Below are 16741 nucleotides of genomic sequence, written 5' to 3'. Positions count from 1 at the left end.
GGGATGTCTTAGCAAGGTTCTTCTGTTCAGCTCCCCCTTGCTCAGTCAACTATGGGACGTCCCACCAAGGTTCTGTTCAGCTCCCCCTTGCTCAGTCCACTATGGGATGTCCCAGCAAGGTTCTTCTGTTCAGCTCCCCCTTGCTCAGTCCACTATGGGATGTTCCAGCAAGGTTCTTCTGTTCACCAGTAAATGAAAGTCTTCACCCAATACTCTTTTGAGAAAGAGGTTTATTTGGGAAGGAGGAGTCCAGGAGAGTAGCTGCCTCTACCAGGGTGGAGAGAACAGCTCACAACAGACCTGGCAGGGTGGTTTATATAGGATGTCTAAGGGGCAGAGTCAACTTGATTGGTTAGTTTATTTTCTGCCCAGGGATTGGACAGTTTTGTGAGCAAGGGGCAGAGATGGGCATGATTTCAGGGCCAAACTGTGTTTCTTTCACTGGCCTTTCTTGGCTTTTTGACACTACCACTAAGGCAAGGGCACATTTATTTCACTGACTCTTATTCTAGGGGCCAAAAGTGTTATTTTGGTAATAGTTTCAGAGTCAGGGCATATTTCCTGTGTTCTGGATTTGGGAATAAACTGTTCATTTCTCTGGCTCAGGTCCCAAACACAGGCTGTTTCTTTCCCTGGTCCTGGGCCCTAGGGCCAGGTTCTGCTGTCCTGCTCTGTGATTGGTTGATTTCACAAGTCAGTTGGACAGGGGCAGAGATGGCTCTGATCTGAGCTAAACTGTGATTTTCTCACTGGCCTTACTTAGCTTTTTGATGCTACCTCTAAGGCCAGGGCACATTTCATTCACTGACTCTGATTCTAGGGGCCAAGAGTGTTTCTTTGGTACTGGTTTCAGAGTCAGGGCATGTTTACTTGGTTCATTTCTCTGGCCCAGGTCCCAAACACAGGCTGTGTTTCTTTCCCTGGTTCTGGGCCCTAGGGCCAGGATTCTGCTCTCCTGCTCTGTGATTGGTTGATTTCACAAGTCAGTTGGACAGGGACAGAGATGGCTCTGATCTGAGCTAACCTGTGTTTCTCTCACTGGCTTTATCTGAGCCATCCTTCCCTAATTCTGGGCTCCAGGGTCAGGGTGGGTTTCTCTAGCCAGCCCCTTTTCCCTACATGGACTGTGCCTGGATTAGGCTGGCTTGCCAAACAAGCTCTTACCCATCTTTGACTATCAGCCCTCCAAGAGTATCAATCCTGGAGAGCTGTCTGGGTGGTAGGCTTTAGGCAGTAGCCTTTTGTATCTCAGCGAGCCATGCATGCATAACCTCTCTAGGAAGACTTTGATCTAAGTGTCTCAGAGCCAATAAAACCTGTAGGGTCACCTTTGTGGCTACCTTCAGTTGGTGAACCTGTTGTAAAAGACATTTGAACAGGAGAAGGATTAGTAAAAAATTCAGTCTCAAGGACAAAGGTGGGACTCTAGTCATATTTATTGTGCCAATCTAAGTCTTTCTGATGATGCATTTAGACCTAGTAGGGAGGTGAGGCAATTGCTTGATATCTGGGGTTGCATTCCAGTAATGACATGACCTTTACTAATGCTGCAATATCAGGGCAAATCATACATTACCCCTCTGAAGCTTCTTTGACCAAAGTCTCTTGGTCTGTTGCCAGACACACATTTCTGGAGGGTATCCATATCAGTCTGGTGGTATTCTGGGGAAAAATGCAAACATACTCTTGCCCCCAGGTTAATAGGGGTACAAGGAGTTGCCACTGAAGGGTGATGGGATCTGTCCAATACACCAAGGGCAATGGTGTCTCCCAAGGCAGGTAAATATGTTGTTCAATTTGGGCTTGCGTGACAAGGTTAGCTTATAGTCCTCAGCCCATGAGCAATCTCAAGAGAAACAGTGATGTTATACTGTGTTGCTGTGGAATATCATTTTCTATGCTGTGAATATGTGTTGCTCTGATTGGTTAATAAATAAAATGCTGAATGGCCAGTAGCCAGGTGGGAAATATAGGAGGAATAAGCAGACAAGGAGAATTCTGGGAAGAGGAAGGCTAAGTCAGGAGTCAGAAGTCATACACAGAGGAAGCAAGATGACAAGGTAGAACTGAGAAAAAGTACCAAGCCATGTGGCTAAATATAAATAAGAATTATGGATTATTTTAAGTATAAGAGCTAGTCAGTAATAAGCCTGAGCTAATGACCAACAAGTTATAATTAATACAAGCTTCTGAATGATTATTTTATAAGCAGCAGAGGGACTGCACTGCTGGGTGGGACACCGGAGAAGTTTCAGTTACAGAGTAAATTATTTTTATTGAATTATTACAAAAAGTAGTTTTAGATAGGTACAAATAAGTATGAATGTTATAGGATAAGGTCACATTTTATTGATAAAGTCAATATAATATGTATTTAGTTATTAATGTCATTTGATAAACTTGAAAATTATAATTAAAATTGTCATAATGTAACAAAACAAATATTATCAATATTAAAGTATATTCAATGAATGACATTTACACACTGAAATGTACAGGGAAAAAAATAAATTGAAATTCATAGGAACTAATTACTGATATTGATACATAGTAGTTATAATTTATATAGTATGTATATTGTGTTTAATTGTTGATGAAACAGTGTTATAATAATTAGTTTGATTTAATTAAGCTTTCCATAGAAAGATAATTCCAGGTCTCATAAAACAGATAAATATTAGTTTTTGAGAAGATGATAGTGTGTTTCTTGCATATTACATTGGCCTATCCTAGTGGTCATGAAATACAGTTATTTCTCATGCATACAGGCAGCTTTTTTTGTTCTCTCTGTATAATGTGACATTCTAGGCACTAAGTCATGTTCACATCAACTAAGATATTATCCAGATACTCTGAGTAGTTTATATATGAAAGCTACACTCAACCTTAAGTTGAAAAAGAGTTGTGGATATGTAGATGATATTGTTGACTTTAAGTGGTTCTTTCTTACAGTGCTTTCTTTAGTCACCTTCTAAATTAATACCTGTCACACATTTTTCATCACAGAGGGTGAACATACACTTAAAGGCTCACCACTGGCTGAAATAATTTATTGGAAATTAATGTGAATTGAAATACAGAGTAACTTCTCTTTGAGGGAATGTCCTGGTAGGCTGCCCATTCCTCATCAGATAACCTGGCATCTTTTTGTGTATGAACAGCAATAAAAATAATCTTCCCCAGAGAAAATCACAGCAATTGGTTAGCCTATATCCTTAACCACCCCCAAAATTAATATACAGACTAAATAGATTATAGTTGTATATTTAGTTAAGTTATATATATATATGTATATATACATATATACATATATATATTAATTATAAAAGGCCATGATTTGAAAAATAGCAAGAGGAAAATTTGGAGGATTTTTAGGGAGGAAAGGAAAAGGGGATATAGAGTAATTAAATTATAATCTCAAAAACAAGAAAAATAATAATAAATAATAAGAAAGAGAATATGAAGTTGAGAAGGGAACATAGTGGGATTGGGGTCTGGAGGAACTGGAGATGGAAGTGGGTGATGAAAATGAACAAAATATTTTGTGTTTAGTGCTTAGGAGTACAGAAAACAATTTGGTACATAGCACTAAAATCATGATACTTATTATGTGCTCTGTAAAATGTACAAAAGTCAGTTCTTCAAAATCTTTAATGGACTGCCATTTAAGGCACCATAAAATATTGAGTCTTGATGATCATAGGAAAAATAGTTTCCCAAGTTAATATCAGAATGGGTTCACTAGTTTCTAATCTAATGTGGTATTATTAAACAATAGAATTATTTTTGTCTTTGTTTAGATTATTTTAGATTTTGTTTTACATGAAAGGGATTTATGTGGATTTATGAAGAAGGTAGCAATTCACAAAATTCTGAATTGAGCATAGAGTTGAAACTACTATTTCAAAAAGTTTGAAAGTGTTTTTGGTTAGAATAATATGAATGCTTATGTGGTATAACCCACACAAATCAGAGTCCTTTGTAAAAAGACCTGTGTTAACAACTTCCCAAAGCCTCTAAAATACTTCTAATATACACCAGGTAATCATATCCATTTCTTTAGAATAAAATATTACCTATTATTTTTTTAAATTGCTTCATTTCATTTTTCCCATCAACAATATTTGACACAGCCACCACTGCTTCCCAAAAATAGCACCTCTAATTTTGCCATTACTCCTCTTTTAAGCCTGTATTCCACCCTTTAGCCAAACACAGATCATACAATTCATTTTCTTGTAACTGTCTTTCATACTTGTCATACTAATCTTGTCTCTCATACTCAAGACTAAAACTCAAATCCCTTGTAAATGCTTGTAAGGCACTACAAGACCTTATCACAAACCACCTCTCTGACTACATATCCCATTTTTTTCAGTATTAATTCATCTAACACCCACTCATGATAAAGGTCTTGTAGAGATAAGGGATGCAAGGGACATACTTAAACATAATAAAAGCAAATATTATAGCAAAACAATAGCCAACATCAAATTAAATGTAAAGAAACTCAAAACAATTCCAATAAAATCAGGAAAAAAACAATGCTGTACACTCTCTCCATATCTAGCCAATGTATATAGTACCAGAAAAGGGGGGGAATTCAGGGTCAGGTGGAAACGTTGTGCAAGGGAATCTCCCAGGAATCTACAAGGGTAACTCCAGTTAAGCCTCCTAGCAACAGGAGACATGTAGCCTGAACTGGTCATCACCTGTGACCACACAAGACTACCAGTAGAGGTATTGGGACACCAACCCAGCCACATAACACTCAACCTACAGTCTGTCATGCCTATGAGATATGCTGGGGAAAGGGTGACACAGAGATTGTGGGAGTAATCAAACAATGACTAGTCCAGCCCCAGACCCATGCTATGAGCGTGAGCCCACTCCTGACACTGCCTGGAGCACAAGGTCCCAAAGGTTGGATTGCCCAGAGATCTAAGTTAGAACCAAACACTACTAGAGAAAAAATGGCAATGTAATGATGCCTAATGATATTCTGTTATACTCATAGATTGGTGCCTAGTCCAATAGTCCATCAGAGAGGCTTCATCCAGCAACTATTAGAAACAGAGGCAGAGACCCACAGTCAAACATTATGCCAAGCTCTAAGAATCCTCCTGAATAGAGGGAAGAAGGAATGTAGGAGCAAGAGGGGTCAAGGACATCACAAGAAAATCCAGAGAATCAACTAACCTAGGCTCATAGGTGCTCACAGAGACTGTGTGGACAATCAAGGAGCCTGTATGGAACTTACCTAGGCCCTCTGCATATATGTGACAGCTGTGTAGGTTGGTCTTCTTTTGGGACTCCTAATAGTGGGAGTAGGGACTGTTTCTGACTCTTTTGCTGGGCTTTGGGATCCTATTCTTCATACTGGATTACCTTGCTCAGCCTTACGATAACTCGATATGCCATGTTTTGTTGATATCTGTGGGGGATCCTGACCTTTCTGAATAGAAATGAAGGAGGAACTCATGGTGGGGGAGGCAGATGGGAGGAGGGAGGCACTGAAAGGACAGAAAGGAGGGGAAATTGTGGTTGGGATGTAAAATAAATAAATAAATAAATAAATAAATAAATAAATAAATAAATAAATAAATAAATAGAAATATATCTATATATACCTAGAAATCTTAACATGAGTATAAGTTTGGCTATCATAGAAGACTAATAAGTAATCTATATTTCTTAATTATCTATTTCAACTTAAATGCATTACATAAACATAATACCTTAAAGGAGAGTAGAAATATATATAAAGTATAACAAAATTAACTTTAAATTTGTATCAACATACTAATATCCATAGCAATGTAAAACATTTTAAACAAGTTGCTCTTTAAAAGTAGATTCAATAATCTACCCTTTCATCCTATTATATCTATATCCTATTCCCCTCTTTTTTTTTAGAAAGATAGTGGCTATGATCAATAACAATTTTTAACCAACAACCTAAACAATGACAAACAACCATAATCCAATTTTTGGAAATGTGGGTATAGTGTTTTAGGCTATTTCCTGCTGATAAAGGGCACTGGTAGTCTTATGGGGATCCTGAGAAAATTCAAGATAATGGTCAAGTCCTGAGACGACCGGCTATAACCTTTCTTGATAGGTATCATCTGTTAAGGTTCAGGTCTGGTTTGATCAAATATGATCCATCTTAACCTAGAACAAATCCATACATTCTCATTTTCTGTGAAAACAAAAGCAGAAACTCTTTTTCAAAGTAACATATCCTTAGACATATACTTTCAAGTCCAGATACCTTTAAATATATATATTGGCTTAACTCAACAGCTTTTACAATCAAATGTCTTTCTGCAGTTAAAAATACCAAAGACAATATAATTGAGACTCTCTGTGTGATTTCCATCCTTATGTGGTTTATTTTTTATATTATTTTTACTTTCTTTTTTAAGACTTTATTTTTTTAAAACTGTATATTTCTTTATATAACTGTCTATATTCATTTTCTTCTCTCTTGCAGCTTAGGTACATTTTTCCACACACTGTAAATCATTTAAAATCTTATTCCATCTTAATCTGCCTTATTGTGAATCTATTGCTTTAAACTGCAGCATTACTAAGACTGAAATGGCTGCTTTGGCTGCTGACTCTGCCCACCTCAGCTTTCCAACATGGCAGAACTACATTTACTGCCAGCTCTGGGGGAACAATGTTCATTGCTGACTCTGTGAAGCAGCATATCTATGCTTCTATCCAGCAGCATGTAGGCCAAAAACCTTTTCTTTGTTTCCTTTTTTTTTTGTCTGTACTACCAAAAGCTAAATCCACCATGAACCACACTGTGCTGCTTGGAGACACCTCTGTGTACTGAGGTGGGAATCCACAGCCATTCTGCTTAGCTCATGGCAACTGGTTACCAGCTCCATCTCACAGCTGTCAGGAGGTGAGTTTGCACTGCTGCTGGCATGACACTGTAAGACTAGGAAGCCCAATGTGACTCCATTTCTGTGCATTAAGAATCTTAAAACTTTCTTAGGTCTATATGGCTCAATGCCTGACTGTGAGCACCAAATGTAGTCAGAAGTTTTTCTGTGTCCTGCTGGCCAGTGATAAGGACAAATCTCTCCCACCCACCAGTCTCACAGCTGCTCATACCCAAATAAACACACACAGGCTAATATTAATTAAATCTGCTCTGCCATTAGCTCAGGCTTACTACTGAATAGCTCTTACATTTAAAGTCAGCCCATTTCTGTTAATCTATATGTCTCCATGTGTTCCATGGCTTTACCTGTGTGCCATTTCATGCTGCTCCCTGTACAGTGGGCTGGCTTCTCCTCACTCATCCTTACCCTTCCCAGAATTTTCCTTGTCTGCTTATCCTGCCTATACTTCCTGACTGGCTACTGGCCAATCAGCGTTTTATTAAACCAGTGTACAAAAGCATTATCCCACAGCACATATGAATAGGACATTTAAATAAAAACTGAGTTTAAGAACAATATTCCAAAAAAAATTTATTCCACTTTCCTTATAAATGCTTACAAAAGGTAAGGACTCAACAATTTGTATGATTACTAATACAATTATGTATTGTACATGATTTTCATAAAAACTTAGGTATCTTTGTAGTAACAGGGAAAAATAATCATCATATACTATTACCCAAGATAGCCAGTATCATAAAACATGTGGATTGTGAGTTTACCTTTGTAAAGTCTAAACATATGTTTGCTTCATATGTCAATTTGTATCTCATATTATGTTGTTCTGCAGTGGGTCTGTCCTATAATGGTCTGAAGTATTTGGACTCTTCAGAGGTGTAGTTATAGGGTTATATTTATTTCTGCTTCTGGTAACTAGATTGTGAATATACTGCTGGTGACCATGTCAGAGTAACATCATGTAGCAATTGAAGTTTGAGGTATCATGCCACCAGGAGGTAAATTATTGATAGGTGATTCTCAGATTGGCAAGGCTCCAAGACCACACATTCTAGACTGTCTTTTGCTTCTGCTGTGCCTTTACATGTTTGCCACTGCCATCTTTCTCTGGTAATTTGGCATGGTGTGAATGGGTGTGGGAAGATCCCCACTTCCTATAATATACTGTGTTTATCTCATGCAAATATCCCATTCTACTAGGCATTTTTACCTGTGGATTATTATGAAGATGATTTCTTCTTAAGCTGTCCTGTCTAATTGATAACAATAATGTTAGTTTAAATAGAGTTTTGATAATTAAACATATAAACAAGGAAGTGTCACACAGCTAGAACACATGAGTTTCTATTGAGAAGCCAAAAAGACTGTGACATAGGTTAATGATTAAGAAAAACAACTGAGTCCCAGTAGCCCAGCTTGCTTAAATTCTTTTAACTTTTATGTTGGGAGATGTGTTCACAGGTTTCAGAATGCATCGTAACTGAAACAAAGCTTGAAAATAACTTAGAGTAAGATGTTTTTGTTAAATATCTTTGAGTTTAAAAATCCAAGAAGAGAATCTAAAGTTTTAGAAAGACACATAGTTGAGTGAGGAACTTTTTAATGTCAGGGAACAAAAACAAAGCCACCCAATTATCATTAGCTAATGTTCCTTTCTTACTAGGATTGGTTGATGACCAAAGGTGATGATTAATTCCTCATAACAATTGTTGCCCTCAATCCCCTGATTAAAAATAAAAAAATAAAATAAATAAACTTTTGATGAGTGGGAATGCACCCTAAAGACTTAAAGTAGAGGTGACTTATAGTTTTCATGCATAAAAGTTTTGGTTTGTGATTCCATTTTTTTTTATTAACTCTTTTTTTTTCATTTTTCTTTATTAAGAAAGTTGCTACTCACTCTACATACCACGAACAGATCCCCCCTCCTCCCTTCTCTCACCCTCAATCCCTCCCTCCATAGCTGCCCCACATCCCCACATCCCCCAAATTAAGGTCTCCCATGGGGAGTCAACAGAGCCTGGCATACTGAGCGTAGGCAGGTCCAAGCCCCTTCCCGCTGTACCAAGGCTGCACAAAGCATCACACAACAGTCACTGGGCTCCCAAAAGCCTGCCCATGTACCAGGGACAGATCCCGATCCCCCTGCCTGGGTGCCCCCCAAACAGTCCGAGCCAAACAATTGTCTTCCATATCCAGAGGGCCTAGTCCAGTCCCATGGGGGCTCCACAGCTACTAGTCTACAGTTCATGGGCTTCCACTAGTGTGGCCGGTCATCTCTGCACATCTTCCCATCATGATCTCCATTTCCCCCGCCTACAGAATCCCTCCTCTCTCTCAACAATTGGATTCCCAGAACTCAGCCTGGTGCCTAGCCGTGGATCTCTGCATCCACCTCCATCAATCACTGGACAAAGACTCTCTTGGTCTAATCAGGTGCTAGCGGGCTCTGTCAGTTTTTGATTCCTTAAAGAATCCTTATAAGCTTACTTTTCAAGACAAGTAAAAAAGTGATTGGGACTTTCTTTGTAACCACAAAATGCAGCCTTCCATTAAAAGAATATCTTGCTTGCTTACACACTGTTAATCTATAACAAGTTTCTTGGGTATGAATATATGTGGGTTCTTGGGATAAATTGTTTTTTACCTGTAATACATGAAATGTTTAATCATGTTAAGAGATATGGAAAATATGCTGTTTTTATTTGTATTCATTGTAATTGTTCACTTGAAAAGCAAAATGTAAATACATTTTAACTGTTATTTTGCCTGAAAGATTTTGCTGAGAGTATATAAGCTGTAGGATAAAGAATAAAGAGAGTTATAGTATGTTAGAAGCAAAACATCAAGAACGAGAGAATTAGGAGGAGAACATCAAGAGAGTTAGAAAGAAAAGGAAAAGATTAAGAAGGAGAATAAGGAGGAATAAATATAGAGTTAGATGGAAAACAAAAAATGAGAGAAGTAGAAGGAAAACATCAAAAGAGACAGAAGGGACATATCTGGATAGAGATTTTTTTAAAAAAAAAGAGAACATAGAACACAGAATGAAGAATAAAAAAGAATAAAGAAGGAAATTAGCAAGAGAGTGTGTCTCTTTTTTCCCTTAACTCCATCAGAAAAAAAGTCATAACATGGAGCAACTCCTTTTCAAGCCCTGCACTGCTAGAGACTGCCCCAACAGACAGTGATAGTATACCACTTTTCTAGTAGGAGGATTTATCAATTTTTATTTATTTAAAATAAATACCCACATATTTTTAAATGAGTTTGCAGAAGCCAATGATGAAAATACTTTAAAAAGCTAAATATACATATATATTTATCTGAACAAAGTAAGAAACAAGGGACAGTATTATATGCAAATAAGAAATGAAATGTCACCTTTATTTTTGTAGTCACTAACTTAATTTATCTCTAGGCTTCCTAGATGACAATGTAACAGGGAAGATAAATTTAAAAATAGGAAGACAATTTTCTGAACAGCTTATCTACTTCCCAGCAAAGGTGAGTCTCATATGAATATAAGGAATTTTTCTGAGTGATATTCTCTACCTCATTTTTAATCCTTAGGAAACTTGTAAACAGGTCTTTTCATCAATGTAACATAGAAGAGAAAGTATTTCTAGAGTGTTTGGGACAGTCAGATCAGTTAGATCAGTTATGTCCAATTATATCACTGGTTAATTTTCACATTAAACAAAATGTCCTTGAGGAGAACATCAGTGATTTGCAGAGCTCATAAATGAATCCAATTTGTGATGAAGTTTGTCAAGCTAGAAAATTATTTTTTGAGACTTAAAATACTTACAATGTATAGTTAATACCATGTGCTTATGACTTCAATTCTGGTTGACATATTTAAATGTGTTGGGATCACTTGGGACTATTGATTATGAATAAATATTAGAAGCAATTCAATTAGAGATCAACTGATTAGTCATTTTCTTCTTTTAACACAAGACTCCCTAGAGATGTTCTACAGTTTTGAAAATAACATACTGAATTATGATTGAAATATTTGTGAACTTCTCCTTAAGCTGTGTACAAACTTACTAGAAAAGTTGGGGACAAACAGCATCACTTCTGAGTATGAGCTGCTTAGAACATCAAATGCTCTAATAATCATCAGTGTGTGACCTTTAAAAAGTGATTTGATAAATATATGGCTAAGTTTTCTATATAATTTTGAGATAATAATATAAACTCTAAATGTGGCTATGGAAATATAATTAAACAGTAGATATAACGGGTTTAGGATTATATCTGACTGTTAATAGTAAATATTAAACACTAGGCAAAATTTCAAATAAGTTATGGTACTGTTTGTTGTGCTAAGGAAAAAGGTGAGAAGAATCCGAATCTGAGTGGTTACGTAGAGACAATTTGAGATAAAATAGATCATTCAGACTGCAGACAGAATGGAATAGAGTCAAACTATTATTTTTGGGATAGCCATCACTAATACTTAAAAGTCTTTATGCACTTCTTTATTAACATCTATGTACCCTTATTAGACAAAAGCTTTAAGTGATAAAAACTTCAGTTATATTTCTTTGGGTGGGTGTCTTACCTACTTTTGTCTAATGGAAACACAAGATTATAATTTAGCATATTGAGTTATCATGGAGATAATTATGGAGAAATTATAAAATTATAGGTAAATTTAGAAAAAAAGAGTATTTAATATTCCACAAATATAGAGACCCATAGTCAGATACGCAGAAAGTGAGAGACCTTGGAATGCTCAGCCTTAAATGGGATATCTTCATCAAATCCTTCCCCATCAGAACTCAGATAATACCTGGCAGAGAAAGAAGAAAGAGTATAAATACTACAGGGGATGGGGACACCAGGAAAACAAGTACATCTAAATCAACCTGATCAAAATTCATGTGAATGCACATGCTGTGGGATAGACAGTATGTCAATTTACTTTGATTGGTCAATATATAAAACTCTGATTGGCCAGTGGCTAGGCAGGAAGTATAGGTGGGACTAACAGAGAGGAGAAAAGAAAGAACAGGAAGGTGGAAGGAGTCACTGCCAGCCACCACCATGACAAGCAGCATGTGAAGATGCCGGTAAGCCACAAGCCACGTGGCAAGGTATAGATTTATGGAAATGGATTATTTTAAGCTATAAGAACAGTTAGCAAGAAGCCTGCCATGGCCAAACAGTTTAAGCAATATAAGTCTCTGTGTTTACTTGGTTGAGTCTGAGCGGCTATGGGACTGGCAGGTGACAAAGATTTGACCTGACTGTGGGCCAGGATCAGAAAAACTCTAGTTAAAATGGCACCCAACGTGTTGGTGAGAGTTTCCACCTAAATCCTGAGTAAAAAGATTCTAAAATGGAGCTAAAAACAGTTCCTAGTTGTCTCTCTCAACTTAGCAGCAGCCTGCGTGTTTGAGCTACTATGGCGGGTTCCTGGCATGCCTGCTTGATGTGCTGTATGGCGGGAATAAGGCCTCTGCAAGTGGCACATTAAGCTGCGTGGTGGATTTAGCCTTTGCTAGTACAAAACAAAAAGAGGTTTCTGAGCTACACGCTGCTTGGATAAAAGCATAGACCCAAGATGGCTCCCAGAGCTGGTGGTAAAGGTACCACCGCCATGTTGGGAAGCTGAAGTGGGTGGAGCCAGCAGCCACAGTCCTGTTTTAGTCTTAGAATGCTGCAGTTTAAAGCAATAGGTTCAAGGTAATATAAAAAAAATAAGCCAGGTAAAGATGGCTACCACACAGAGAATCTGGATTATGTTCTCTTTGATATTCATAACTGAAGAAAAACATTTGATTGCAAAAGCTGTTGAGTTATGCCAAAAATGTATATTTTAAAGGTACCTTGACTTCAAAATTTGGATATAAGGATATGTTGCTTTGGAAAGGAGACTCTGTTTTTGTTCCCACAAAAAGCCAGAGGCTCTGGATTTGTTCCAGATTAAGATACATCAGGTTTGACCAGCCAAGACCCCCTGAAAGGTCTCCAATGACACCAAGGCCCAGATGATCCAACATCCAGAACCGTTTCAAGGCAACTGGCTCAGATGATACACCCTCACAGACCACTCCAGAATCCTAAAATTTTCTTTGTGCTCCCATAAGATACAGTGCCCCCCTCCAGCGGGAAGTAGTAAGAGAAGCTATGCTCAAATTCCCAAATATACCAAGCTGGCTTTGAAGATGTATAAAAGTTAAAACCTTCCTCTTTAAAAAAAAAAAGTGGAAGTGCTGTGGGATTTTCTATATGCCAATTTACTCTGATTGGACAATAAATAAAACACTGATTGGCCAGTGGCTAGGCAGGAAGTATAGGTGGGACTAACAGAGAGGAGAAAAGAAAGAACAGGAAGGCAGAAGGAGTCACTGCCAGCCACCGCCATGACAAGCAGCATGTGAAGATGCTGGTAAGCCATGAGCCACGTGGCAAGGTATAGATTAATGGAAATGGATTAATTTAAGCTATAGGAACAGTTAGCAAGAAGCCTGCCATGACCAAACAGTTTAAGCAATATAAGTCTCTGTGTTTACTTGGTTGAGTCTGAGTGGCTGTTGGACTGGCGGGTGACAAAGACATGACCTGACTGTGGGCCAGGACCAGAAAAACTCTAGTTACATGCACAGACTGAGCCAAAATGCACAAGGCCTGTAAGGGTCTGTACCAGGTCCTCTGTGTACATATTATAGTTTCTAGTTTAGTGAATTTTTTGTTTTTTTGCAAGTTTTTGTTGTTTTCCATTTTTTTTCATTTATTTTACATATGACCACAGTTTTCCCTCCCTCTTCTCCTCCCATTCCCTCCTGCTACCTCTCATCTAATACCCCATCCACTCCTCCTCTGTCTCCATTCACAAAGGAGCAGGCTTCCCATGGGAGTCAACAAAACATGGCTCATCAAGTTGAGGTAGGACTAAGATCCTCTCCCTGCCTCAAGGCTGGGCCAGGCAACCCAGCATGGGGAATAGGTTTCTGAAAGCCAACCCAAGCAGTAGGGACAGGTCCTGATCCCACTGCTAGGAGCACCACAAACAGACCAGGTTACACAACTGTCACACACATGCAGAAGGTTTACGGTGGCCCCAAGTATTTTTATACAATTTCTAAGTATGCAAAGAAGTGGGTCTCTGATTTCTGTGACTTCTCTTGGTGTTTTTTTCTTCCCTTTGTTTTGTCCAATTCTGATGTATTAGTTTTTGTTATTATCTTACTATATTTTATTTGGTTATGTGTTATTATCTCTTAGAAGCCTATTCTTGTCTAATTATAGAAAGACAATGGATCCAGGAGAATTCAGAAGGAACTGGAAAGAGGAAAAGAAGGAGATAAAATAATCAGAATATATTATTGAGAAAATAGTCTATTTTCAATAAAAATAAGAAAAAAGTATCCCTAAACCCTACTATGAATTTAGGAAAAGAAAAGCAGTAACTAAGCAAGACTTATGGTGCCATAGAAAGAAGGGAATCATAAAGTATGTTTCTAGATGAATCAGGAATGAATACACTCTAAGTCACGGAAAGATTAATCTTAGAATGGAAAAAGAGCTGCTCTTGCTTTGAACAGCTAGAAGAAATAAAAAAGACAAGTGAAAATCTAGAGAGCTTGTGATTTAAAGAAACAAAATGAAGAATCTTTCACTGGATAGCTTCCATTTATGTCATATAAGATGCTATGTCATCTCCTTCTGGTATATATGGAGGAGAGTGTAGATATTTTAACAAAAGTTGTGTAATATGTGAGAGGAAGTCAACAGGAGATAAAGAAAATGAAGAAGTATTTTTGAGCATTGAGAAAGAGTTAACTGAAATTAAATACTCTGAATGCAGAGTGAGTGCAGTCAGGTTTCCAGAGGATTTAATAGAGTTTAAAGCCCAATATTTTCAGTGGCCTGCACATAGGTGCAGCTTTTCATTCAGCTTCTACAGAAACAAAACTCAAGTAAAATTCCTTTTGCAATAGGAGTTTAAAAGCCCAATAAAATGATAAAGAGAAATTGAAGGTGAAAAATGAGCAAATAAGTGAAAATGTTTAAGAATAAGCTTTAAAGGGGGAATTGAATTTCTTATTTTATAATGCACTTTTTGGGAAACATATTAATAATATTTAAGAAAGGAAAATTACAAGTGAAATTAAATTTCTGGTTCATTTGTTATAACACTGTCTTATTTAGGGTTTACTCTTGCTGTGAATAGACACTATGACCACAGCAACTCTTACAAAGGAAATATTTAGCTGTGGTCACTTACTCACAGTTCAGAGGTTCAATCCATCATGGTACGGAACATGGCAGCATGAAGGTAGACATGGTGCTGGAGAAATAGCCAAGTATTCTACATCTTGCTGGAAACAGGAAGTCAACTGACACACTTGGGGGTATCTTGAGTATGTGAAATGTCAATGCTTGCCCCCACAATGACACAATTCCTCCAACAAGGTCATATGCATTCCAACAAAGCCACACCTCCTAATAGTGTCACTCCCTATGAGAAAAAGGGGTTATGAGATTATAGGGGCCAATTACAATCAAACTACCACAGACATTTATTTTAAAAATTGAATGGTTAAGATAGCTTTGTCATTTGATTAAACTAATTTTAAAATAATTATAATAAGGATCAGTAAGTCATTCATTGAAACCACTTGGGTAAAAAATAAAGTATCACATAAAGTATAAAACAGTATATTTCTTTCAGTGTAACATTATAATTTCAGTGGTCTTTTCTAAAGGTATTTTTAATTCTAGATATAGTTCTCTTACTATAAGACCAAAACTTCATAAACCAACTAAGAAGACAACAATGCACATAAAAATAATGACTGACAGATATATAACCTATATTATTAACAATAAAAGCAAGATATACTAAAATAAAAGCTTGAATATCCATTGTATTTAGAGTAAAAACATTTTAAATGACTATACTATTTCTTATTGATAATAACCCTTAGCAATCCAGTTGGTATTTCTGAGTAATGGATCATTTACATGTTGATTGTTTAAAATGATAATAATTTTACATGTTAGTTATATAAAAATATTTTTTTGTCTTTTAGGGGTTTGGAGAAGACTTAGATGGGCAATATTCCATGTCGCATGGTGCCTTATGAAGTTCCCATCACATTCTATCTGTAATTAGTGTCTTATGAATGACATTGGACTGCATGCCTAAGATGGCTTGCATATTAGGTCCCATAGTTTCATGTTCACTAAAGGCTGAGATCTCAGTTGGAACTGTCAGTTAGACAGACTGCATATCTCTTTTTCATGTAGCTTGTCTTTCTTCATGGCATGATTGCCTAGCTAGTAAAAATTCTAATGTGAAAGTTCAGGGTTTCAATTCAGGTTACAACAGAGGGAGTGAAAGTCTTTTGGTTTATTGTCAGATAACACAACATACCTTGGTCTGTAATTAGTTTTATAAAGTTACTAATCTGCCCAAATTAAAGAGGAAGGAGATAAACAATATTCATGGGAAAAGTACCAGATAAAAATATCTTTTTAAAATAGTCATTGGATCTGGACATTGTGGTGCATATCTTTATTCTCAGCACTAAAGAGGCAGAGTCATGTAGATCTCTGAGAGCTTAAGGCCAACATGGTCTACATAGGCAGTTCCAGGCCATCCAAGGCCTTGACTCAAAAGATTTTTTTAAAAGACACATAAAAAACAAACATAGCCAAGTGCTGCCCCATTTCAAAAGAAATTTTTTAAAAGATAAATCAAAAATAAAAACAGCCATTTGATAAATGCAATGACCCACAGGTAGACAAGATGCTGAAAATAAAGGAAAGTTGAGCTCCCAGACCTTGACAAGACATTT

The sequence above is a fragment of the Peromyscus californicus genome, unplaced genomic scaffold (assembly GCF_007827085.1).
Source record: "Peromyscus californicus insignis strain IS unplaced genomic scaffold, ASM782708v3 Scaffold_10__1_contigs__length_136768540, whole genome shotgun sequence".
Classification (NCBI taxonomy): domain Eukaryota; kingdom Metazoa; phylum Chordata; class Mammalia; order Rodentia; family Cricetidae; genus Peromyscus; species Peromyscus californicus.
Note: the sequence above shows the minus strand (reverse complement) of the source record.